The 12,045-nt window shown below is 38.0% G+C and overlaps 1 protein-coding gene across 5 annotated transcripts in view; it reads right to left on the bottom strand.

Annotated features, from left to right (window-relative positions):
* nfic (nuclear factor I/C) overlaps window positions 1-12,045 on the bottom strand; it is a 137,573-nt gene that overhangs the window by 124,894 nt on the left and 634 nt on the right. The window lies entirely within an intron of this gene.

Raw genomic sequence — 12,045 nt, 5'->3', positions numbered from 1 at the left:
AAAAGCCCTCAGCTCTGAACTCGGCAGAATCTGCACCTGGCTCGCTGATAACAAACTATCATTACACCTGGGTAAAACAGAATCCATTCTCTTTGGATCAAATAGCAAACTCAGCAAGTATGGCTTCTCTGTTACAGTGGGTGACATTATTGTCACAAGGAAAGATGAAATGACCTACCTGGGTTCCATCCTAGAGGCTAATCTTTCCTGTGACAAAATGGCAACCAATGTAATAAAAAAAGTCAACCAATGAATACGATTCTTGTACCGGATCTCCTCTACCTTGAAGATTCTAACAGGAGCACTCATATGGAAGCAAATGAGTTCCAGAAGAATTTGAATTTAATCAGACACCGCATTTATAGCATTGAAAATAATAACTTTGAAAACATGTATCTGAATTTGAAAACATGTATCTGAATTTTTTCAGACACCGCATTTTTGTATCTGAATTATTTCAGACACCGCATCAAATGAGTGCCAGAAGTATTTGAATTTAATCAGACACCGCATTTATAGCATTTTTATTTCGCATAGGTAAATTCGGAGCAAAGAAATTCAGATACATGATTTTCAAAGTATTTATTTGCAATGCTATAAATTCGGTGTCTGAAACTATAAATGCGGTGTCTGAAATAATTCAGATACAAAAATGCGGTGTCTGAAAAAATTCAGATACATGTTTTCAAATTCAGATACATGTTTTCAAAGTTATTATTTTCAATGCTATAAATGCGGTGTCTGATTAAATTCAAATACTTCTGGCACTCATTTGCTTCCATACTCATTCAAGGGTACTATGACTATGCTTGCACCTCATGGTACCAAAGCACCTCATAAAACCCACCTTACCCCTGCACATTTTGACAACCTAGGATGGCTTAGAGTAGACAACAGTAGGGATGGGTACCGAATTCGGTACTTTTGAGGTACCGAACCGAAACACGTCGGTACTACCGAGTATCGATTCAAGTGAGATACCGGGGGGGGGGGGGGGGATACATTTTTTTTTTTTTTTTTTTTGCTTTTTTCTTTTCATGTCAACGTTCACACGCACAATATATGCTTACCTAGGATTTGACTTGATTCAACAAAATTGTAGTTATTTGAAGTTTGGATTATTTTTTTCACGACTGAGGTAGGTAAATAAAAATGTTTTAGACTAAAGCACCGAAAAAAGGTACCGTTGGGTACCGGTATCGATTCACAGGTACCGGTACCGTATCGGTTCAAATGTGAAAGGTACCCATCCCTAGACAACAGAGTACAGCAACATGCAATGGGCCTGGTCTACAAGATACAGTACACCACTGGTATACCCATGTACATGTCGAAATACTTCCCAAAGGTCAGTAAATTCCACGACCACAACACCAGAGGGAGTTCCACAAATCATGTTCAACCCAGATTGGGCTCAAACAAGGGACTAAACACACTTCGCAATTATGCAACAATAATGTGTAACGCCCTACCCACAACCGTGAAGGAATGTGAATCCCTACCCTCCTTCAAAACCGTTCTCAAAGAGCACCTACGGGTGGCTGCAATTAGAAACTGGCCCCTGTAAATGTCCAAATCCCCCCCCCCCCCCCACCAATGGACAGTTTCTTCTCCTTCGAATGTATATATTTTTATGATCTCTTTTTATTACACAGTTCTGTATATCTGTATGTCGTGTATGTCATAAATGTCCTGGTGAATTGAAAATGGGGGACGCCGATGTAAACAAGACAAAAGTATTTTTCTGGTCTGCATCCTCTTAGCAGTTGTTTTGTAGTGAGCCGTACTGTATTGTACCCATTCTGCAATCTGTTAATAAAGTTTTCAATCAATCAATCAATCAAACAGCACTGTAACTATGCTATCCACCGTGTTAAGGTTAGGTCTATTACAGCACTGTAACTATGCTATCCACTGTGTTAGGTCTATTACAACAGTGGTTCCCAAAGTGGGGGTCCCGATCAGCAATCAGGCCACTGAACTTAGAAGCAGGCCAGGCCAGTGTTTCTAGTTGCAGCGGTGCAATAGTTAGATACTGTAACCTGGGGAACAACCAGGAGATCACTGCAACACAAGTTGGAGAACTATCTCTTTCTCTCTTTCTCTTGCTCACACACACACACACAAAGGGAGCCGCATGTGATTGGTGGAGGCGGGACCCTTACAAAAAACAAATTTAAAAGAAAAACGTATTTTTGTCCAAAACCCTCGTGCAACTGCACAGTACATTTCGCAGAGTAAAATTTTATTTACTCAGTTTGAGTAAAATTTACTCTGCGAAATTTACTGTGAGTACCTTTGAAATTTCTCTGTGATACTTGTATAACGAACGGTTCGGGCAGAACCAGTCCTTCATGGTCAACATAGGTTGGTTTGCTATGGGCTAGGAAGTGACTGTGGATTCACTCTGTGCATCACAGTCACGAAAGGGGCTAACCATCCGCACTACACCTTCAACCACCATCAACATTAAAATGCCACTTTGACAGATGGGCCAGGCAGGGTTACTTTATACATACCGGTATATTCCATTACAATTACAAATGACTGATATAAATATGAAAGTAAGCTGGTTACTTGCATTTACTTTTGGATTACCTCAATGCCAAATATGAAACAAGGACACAGTGTCATAGATGTGAAGCATTCTCGTATAATTGAACTGGTCGACTCGATACACAAAGTTCCATGCATGTCTCTCTCCTCCAAATCACCAGCCAATAGTAAAACATGACTCTGAATGTCAACTTAAATGCTTAGCTAATGTAGCTACAGTATAAACATGACTCCGAATATCAACTTAAATGCTTAGCTAACGTAGCTACAGTATAAACATGACTCAGAATATCAACTTAAATGCTTAGCTAACGTAGCTACAGTATAAACATGACTCTGAATATCAACTTAAATGCTTAGCTAACGTAGCTACAGTATAAACATGACTCCGAATGTAACTTAAATACCTGTCTAACATAGCTACAGTATAAACACGATTGAGAATGTCAGTAATGTAAATACTTACTTAAAAACGTGCTACCCTATAAAAACACTGCCCAGAATGTCAGTAATGTACTGTATTAATAATAATAATAAATCCAATTTTTTTAGCGCCTTTCAAGAAACCCAAGGTCGCTTCACAATCAAGAGGGCTAGGGAAAAGGCCCAGGGGCAATAGGGGCAGGGGGGGGGGGGGGGGGGGTGAGGGTGCAGGTAGAGGGATAATGAAACCTAAATCTAATCTGAAAGGCGCTATATAAATTTAAGATATTATTATTATTACCGGTATTATTAATCTAAACTAACTAGTGGGGAAAGCCTTGGTGAAAAGGTGCGTCTTGAGAGCTGTTTTGAAGGTGTCAGGGTTGGGGCGTTGGGGCATATTAAAATATGGATCAGGTGGAGCATTCATACTGTGGTCTGGGTAAACTGTGTTACCCAGTGTGGAAGTGTGATAGACGTTGATGTCAACCTAATGCTTGTGAGTGAGTTAGTGATTTTGTGGTAATCTAGTAAAAACACATGAAAAATATATCAATAACATGACTTTTATTGAAGTCACTGTACCTATATTGAAGTACCTCACTGTTACTCATTTTACTCTGTATTGTGTATTTTATTGTATATATATTGACTGAACATTCCCATACTTACTTTTTACTTACTTCTTAATTACATTTTACTTACTTCTAAGCATAATGGATGATACTCTAGGCCAGTGGTACTCACACCAGCCCTTAACTCAATCAGCGCCAGGCCCATGTAAAGTCGGGTTAACTCGCCAACCGTTCAGCGCCAGACCAGTCGGGTTTTCATCGTTATTTCTTTTATTCGATATTTCCATTCATTACAGGCACACGGACTCGGGGTTAATACCTATATGGTATCAATCCTGCTGTGATCCAACCATGACTTCACTTCGATCACAACATATGTGTAATGTTACTCCACAACGTGTGCCGTTGGTGACGATCAAAGCATAAAAAACGCCCCCCCCCCCCCCCCCCCACCCTTTCATGCATTCATGATGAAACATAATACCGATAATTAGGGATGGGTACCGAATTCGGTACTTTTGAGGTACCGAACCGAAACACGTCGGTACTACCGAGTATCGATTCAAGTGAGATACCGAGAGAAAAAAAATATTTTTTACTTTTTTTTTTTTTACTTTTTTCTTTTCATGTCAACGTTCACACGCACAATATATGCTTACCTAGGATTTGACTTGATTCAACAACAAAGCAGTCGGAGCAATGGCAAGCCGAAAACTGTCGAAATTGTAGTTATTTGAAGTTTGGATTTTTTTTTTCACAACTGAGGTAGGTAAATTAAATTTCTTGAGACTAAAGTACCGAAAAAAGGTACCGTTGGGTACCGGTATCGGTTAAAATGTGAAAGGTACCCATCCCTACCGATAATATAGATTTGATTTCGAAATAGTAGCGTGCCGTGTACAGGCGAGAAACGGCAACGTTTTTAGTGAAATGCACGTATTGCTGCATAGCGTAGTTTTCTGGGATTAGACAGGATTACTCTAAAACTATACTCATATTCACCACGGTATAAAACGGGAATGTATTCATGAAATTATTTCTTTAACACATATTGAACGATAGATAGTCGATGTCAAATGGGCCATAGTATTGTATCCATATACTACTCCTTTTTTGGACATGTCTGCTAACCAAACACATTGGGTCTCATTCCCGAAAAATTTTCAAAGAGTTATTCTGGAAGACTTATCTTGGAACCACTGAGACATAATCAATGACAAGTTCACTCTGAGTCCCAAACGTGCTGGTAATATGTCTTAAGTGGCTGAAACGGTCGCACAAATTATATGATCTGATATCTGCTTGGAGAATGGCATTCTGTCTTAAACTCGAAAGCGCGTTCCCGTTCAGGTCATTTGCATACAAAACAACGCCTCCAGAGCTCCTTATAAGGCAACTAGTGACGCAGCTGTGTGAAAATGGAATGGCGGAAGTGCTTTGCGAGTCTTGCGAGCCGCGTGATTACGAAACCTAGCGTCAGTCAGTGCCAATCAGAGAGCGTCTCCGAGAAATGCGGCTAGGTTTCGTAATCACGCTTGCGCGCCATCAAAACTAGATTAGATTAATGTATTGGCATCATATACAGCTCGCGGTACACATGCCGCAGCGCGCGCGCACACACACACACACGTGCGCAGTACTGTATATGAATGAATGAATGAATGACATATAATATATATAGCCTACGGCGGGCGTAATGAATGAACGCAGTATGGCTTATTATTCCATAATTAAGCCTATAGGCTACTGTTCATTCGTAGGCGCACACAAGACTTGTTATGGAATATTAATGCAGTCTATTTCCACCGATTAGCTTTAGTTCTTATTTATTTATCCACTGTCATTTCAGTGTTGATGTATAGGCTATATAGTGTATTTCAATATAAGTTTAATTGATTAATGATATATTCGAAGGAATGCAGGTTTATAGCTATATCAACCCCCTCCAATGTACAGTAAATGACCAAGTATGGTTTTGTCAATATTCCAATGTACAGTTTTGCTTGTACAGTGTAAGTCTATCCCCCACCCACCCCTCCTACCCAACCTCCTCCAACAGTTTCTACGTCAAATGTACTCTCTTTTCTGGACAAACAGTCTGCATCACAAACAGTCTGCATCCCCTTATGTAATTGAGCTGTACTGTACTGTACCCATTCTGCAATCTGTTAATAAAGTTTTCAATCAATCAATCAATCAAACAAAGGTCTGTCCCATTGTATACCAATCAATGGGATACATTGCATGTTGACCTGCATTCTTTCAAATGTATATAATTAATCATTAAAACAGATGTGTAACAAATAAGAAATACAAATTCCACAGAAGGCATTAAATAATTATTATTTTCAATCATTTCACAATAATTGCATAATTGTGTTTGAATATCTGAGTAATTAAAGCAATTATACATTTGTCCAAAATAGCTGGTTCAGATATGGTTAAGCAGCTGCCCTGTGATCAGTTGAATCCATATTATTTATTTTTCTGACATCAAATGCGTAATTTCTTATCGTACAAATATTGTCATATTTATTTTAATTATGATTAAGTAATTAATTCCAAGGAGGCCTGTAGCGTTGACATGAAGGAATCACTATGAGAACACGGTCTGTCAAGTTAATACAATTTTAAATTAGTCAATCAATCATGATATTTGATCATGGCTGAGAGCAGATTTAAGAGTGCTCCTCAGCACTCTTAAATCTGCTCTCAGCCACGATCAAATCTGATCTCAGGAAAATTTGGGGACTCCCACTCCCAGCCCTAATGTCTTAAATGGGCCGAAATCTGGCTAAGACGATTTTTTTTTCGTAAATTCGTTCGGGAATGAGACCCATTGCTCTTGACCTTTTGTTTATAATTCCTTTTTATTTTTATTTTTATGTTTTTTTTTAATGTTTTTTAATTTGTTGTTATGATTGTTTGGTTTGACGGAACAAGATACCGTGATTTGTTTGGAGAAATATGGAGAAGTACATGTTCAAAAATAAACTTTTCATTCATTCATAGCTATAATATAGAATATAGTTATATCCCTGCAAACACTGCCACTTATTCCTATCTTTTAGCGCGTCGGCGTGGTATGTACAAACGATGCTCAACTGCGTGGCGTCCAAAGAGTTAATACCACCACGTATAGGCTAAGCATAATGGATGATACTCTAGGCCAGTGGTACTCAGACTTGGTCAACTCAGGAGCCACATTGATAAAAAATTATTCAGAAAGAGCCACATTACAAAGACACCCTGTTTCTCAACCAAATAGACACCAATGGGAGATTTACAAGCTATGAAAAAGCATGATGATGTAGTAGGCCTACTGCGTGCTGTACCAGTAGGCTAAGGAAATGTATTACTAACATTACCATGGTAATCTCAACTATTAATACACATGGAAAAATCACAAGCAGTGTGTAATTGTCATTAATGGTTTCCCAAGTCAAAACAACTGTAGTGGCCTAATAGACAGCCCATCAGCACAAAGTAAATTCAAATAGTAAAGTCAAAACAACTGTAGTATAGTGTTTTTGTACTGTATGAAGCACATTCTTAGGGGGCTCATACAGAACCAAGCATTTCACTCACTGTAATGTACATGTACTTTATATATGACAAATAAAACAAAACTTGAAACTTGAACTTGAACTATTCCATAACCATACAAATAGAAGCAGCTTTAGATTATCTCTCCCCCAGGTAGAACAGGAGAGACAGAGAGAGGGGAGGCACACACATGCAAACATAAACACAGAGGGAGAGAGAGAAGTTCAGGTTTCCTGTTCAAAAGTATATTCATTGGTAAAGGGTTAGCATAAACATTGGATTTACCGCATTCAGTGGGATTTGTGACACTGCAACACAATGCTTTTGTAATGGGACTCTGTGCTGGCTATATTGGTGATCCAAAGGGGCAGTCCCTCATTTATCAACAATTCTTATAAAGTGTTCTATTTTCGTACTTAAGCACATAATTTAGAATGTGTGTACGCACAGAAATATCCGGATTTATCAACCGTGCGTACACGGGTCCTACGCTCCTCCGTGTTGATAAATACCATTAGGTTCTACGCTCCACGCTCGTGCACGATTTTAAGTATTTGCATATAGCACCGCCCGTAATTAACCATATACGGTAATGGAACACCTCCATGAAATGTGGAAAAGTGGACTAAGCCGAGGGAAGCGTGTTATGGAGAAATACGTGACAGGCTGACAGACATTAATAGACATGATATCTATTAACTTAAAGACCATATTAACTAATAAAGACCGTGCTGGAATATGACTGCCTTTTTCCGTTTTGTTCGATTAATACCCAGGGATGAAAGTTCTCCTCAATTTTATTCCAAATCGCGACGGATTTTCCGTACATTTTCTACCTGCTGCATATGATTTGTAGAGGCATACAATCTATTTTGATGTCGGTATTGGGTAGCCTATATAAACAATAATACGAGAGCATATACAAGAACAATGAATCTCACTGCCATGTATGATGTAGCCTATACGCCATGTGTAGCCTGCCTATATGTGATCAATACAAACTTGAACTTGAATTCCATCATGTCTGTGTGCGGGAGCTCACAAGGCTGTTGTCACAATGTAAATAAGAACGTGCACTGAAAAGTTACAGTATGTAGTTGGTTGATTATTTGTATGACAGTCAGTAAACCCTTGCAAAAAGTATCCGTTTTATTTAATGAATTGAAAACATGCAGCATGCCTTTCCTCCCGGCAGCAACGACATTTATCAGGCAAATGCCCATCACTGAGTGGAATCCCTTTCTATTCACATAACTGCATTTGTGATGGAGCTTTGACAGCTACATGGGTGGTACAGTAACAGTCTATTGCTCGATCCATCTACATACAATATCACGATGGACCATGCCATGTAGCCTATGTATAGCTATAGCTAGAGCCATATGGAATCCGCGATCACGGAATCGCGGACGGAATCGCGGAATTGAGCAATAAAAATGGAATCCACTATAAAAAAAAATTAAAATTTACTTTTTTTTTTTATGTTGTGGAACTTGTACAGCACTTTGTTCAACTTTGTCAGTGCTGTAAAGTTTAAACCTTTTAAAATCTTAGACAAACAAAACACTTTGCTTTCATGAAATATTGTAAGCCGTCATTTGAGGCTTTATAAAAGCAGCACAATGAACACAAATCTGTCAGTGCCGAGTCCGTCATCTTAAATAACAAACAGCATTGCTTGTTGTAGTTAACAAAGAGAGGCAGAGTTGATTTTGCTAAAATATATATAATTTTTTTTTTTTTTTTAAATAATCAAATTTTATTTTCATATTCGAATCCCATGCCCATCGAACGAAGCTTCGAAGCTTCAAAGTATTTAAGACGGCCCTATTAAATGGACTGTTATATCTTATTAAATTGTGGACATGTATTAATTCCCACTTATTAGACACTATTTCTGATGGTAAAATGAGCGTACAAAGCAAAATACAGAATTCTGAAATATTAAAACGGAAAAAACGGAATTTGGAAAAAAATAAAATGGAATTTGGAAAAAAATAAAACGGATTTCATATGGCTCTACTATAGCCTGCCTATGTAATCAATAAAAACGCGAACTTGAATCCCATCATCATATGTTGTGTCTGTCCACTATGTTTATTACTTTGTTATTTCCCCCCCCTATCTATGTAAAGCGGGGCTGGGTCTCTTGAAAGGCGCTATATAAAATGAAGCTATTATTATTATTGTTATTATTATTATTATTATTATCACGTCTGTGCGCGGAGCTCACAAAAAAGAATACTGTATTTTACTTTTAGTCTCAGTGAAGTTTCAACGGAGGTAATCTATTCTAACCAACAAATTGAAGTAGAAAGCATTTCGTTGTGGCCAATCTTATTTGGAAACATGACACAAAATAATAGTATGTCGCTTTTTATTTGAAACAATATTTAATCGTGTTTGGAGGTGGGTGTTCTGCGTCTGCCCCCCTTGCCAAACAAGCAGGCCAACCTCTTGTTCGCGCGTGAGCCCGTTATAATTACACTACTGTCGCTATTTTACAATGAACTATAATGAATTACGGGTCATACAGAAGTTGAACACGGCAGTGTTGGAAGTAATGCACGGAAGCTTATTTCCGTGTTGCAGACATGCAGGCTTCATATTCTACCACCGGGCGTCAGGTACGCATGCTCCGAGCTGTGCGTAGATATACGCACAAAGTCAAGCACAAGTTCAATTGGATAAGTCCCACACTTTGCTTAGAAATTATCGTACGCACGGGTTACGCACATATGTGTGCGTACGCAACGTTGATAAATGAGGGCCCCTGGGTCTGTTTGACTTTTTAGTTTTCTAAAGTCGGTAGGTCAGGCGTTTTCAAAAGGGAGACAAATGCAACTCATCTTTGAATGTCCTGTAGCCTACTCTCATTCATACTTGTGTTTTTATAACTCATCTTTGAATGTCCTGTAGCCTACGCTCATTCATACTTGTGTTTTTATAACTCATCTTTGAATGTCCTGTAGCCTACTCTCATTCATACTTGTGTTTTTATAACTCAACTTTGAATGTCCTCAGGGGGCGAAATTAAAGCCTGCCACCCGCCATTGGCGGGCAGTTTTTGCGTATTCGAGCCCCTGGCATGAGGGCTGCTGAATAGGGCCCAGCTGCAGCGCAGGAGAATCCTTTCATGCTGAATGTAGAGTTTAGGGTCCAGCTGCAGCGCTGGAGAATCCTTGCTGGAGCTGGAGGCCAGACAGCGAGGTGGCGATGTCTCGCAGATAATACAACTACAAGTATGATTATATAATATATATATTTTATTAAAAAGAAATTCTTTTATATAAAATAATTATTATTATTTTTTTAATTAAAAAAAAGTTGGCAGGTAAGAAATATGCTTGGCGGGTAGATTCTTCCCATCTACCCGCCACTGGCCGGTGAGTCAAAAAGTTAATTTCGTGCCCTGAATGTCCTGTAGCTAGCCTACTCTCATTCATACTTGTGTTTTATAACTAATCTTTGAATGTTGTAGCTGTAGCCGACTCTCATTCATACTTGTGTTTTTATAACTCATCTTTGAATCTTTGAATGTCATGTAGCCTACACTGTAAAAATAATAATGATAATAATTCACGGGAAATTCACTGTATTATTTTACAGATTACTTTTGTTTTTCTACTTTAAGTGTAAATGCCATAAAAATACAGTAAATTACCTTTGATCAAAATATGAACCATTAAATAAAGGTTGTAATCTGTAAATGTATTTGATTTGACTGTAATTTGACAGTAAGTATTTGGCAACCGTTGCTGCCAGACATTTTTCTTTTTTACAGTGTACTCTTATTCATAGGCTACTTGTGTTTTATAACTCATCTTTGAATGTCCTGTAGCCCAGTGGTTCCCAAAGTCGGGGTCGCGACCCAAAGGTGGGCCGCGAGCAGCCATGGGTGGGCCGCAAGATGATTAAAAAAAAAAAAAAAAAAAACATTATTTTTTATTTTTATTTTTTATTTTTTTATTTGTTATTTTTTTTGTCAGGTCACTGAACTTAGAAGCAGGCCAGGACAGTGTTTCTAGTTGTATTCAAAAATTCTATTCTATTGTATTCTAAAATGTGACTATATTATGGTTTTATATTAACTTAATAAATAAACAAAAACGAAAAATCTACTTATTTCAACGAACATTTCAAACTAAATAACAGATTATGCACATAAAACGCTGAAAACAACTGAAGCAACAATAGTATTTTAATGAGACTATTATTATTATCATTATTATTTTGCAACAAGTTAGCCAACTCATAAATAGCACATATAAATGAATAACTAACTTGAACTAACTTAATAGGATTGAAGTGATATTTGGCTTAAAAAATCGGTCGCCTGGCAAAAAAAAAAAAAAAACAAGCCTGACGATGTGCATTGGGCCGCGGCTCTCTGACGCCTTATTTTCTGGGCCCTGGCCTGAAAAGTTTGGGAACCCCTGCTGTAGCCTACTCTCATTCATACTTGTGTTTTTATAACTCATCTTTGAATGTCCTGTGCAAAGAGTGCCCCCCGAGATGAATTGGTCATTTGTTCAGAGGGGAGAAAATATAATATGAAAACATTCATTGATATTATTAATTATTCAAATGTAATCCTGATCCTAATGATCATTTGTATATACATTTGTTTTTTAATTGATTGTCTTTTTTTCTATAACTGTTTAGTTATTACAACTTTTTTTTTGGTATGTATCCTGATTACATAACGCATGTTACCGTGTTCCTGGGGTTGGGGCCCTTGCACAGTGGGCTTGCATAGTGCTTATAGAGCAGACCGGCCCTGTCTTATATCTAACAGCCTATAATATTCTGTCATGGGCTGTTGTTAAGAAGGAATTTAATATAAAGATGATGTCTGATAGACCGCCAGTTCTAATACCAGTTTTAACTGTTTTAGATCCAGAGCTCTCTAGTATAGCAAGTATAAAATAGAAGTCAAGTACGT

Source organism: Notolepis coatsorum, assembly GCF_963971535.1.
Source record: "Notolepis coatsorum genome assembly, chromosome: 3".
NCBI classification, from domain to species: Eukaryota; Metazoa; Chordata; class Actinopteri; order Aulopiformes; family Paralepididae; genus Notolepis; species Notolepis coatsorum.
This window is presented reverse-complemented; position numbering and strand designations above follow the sequence as displayed.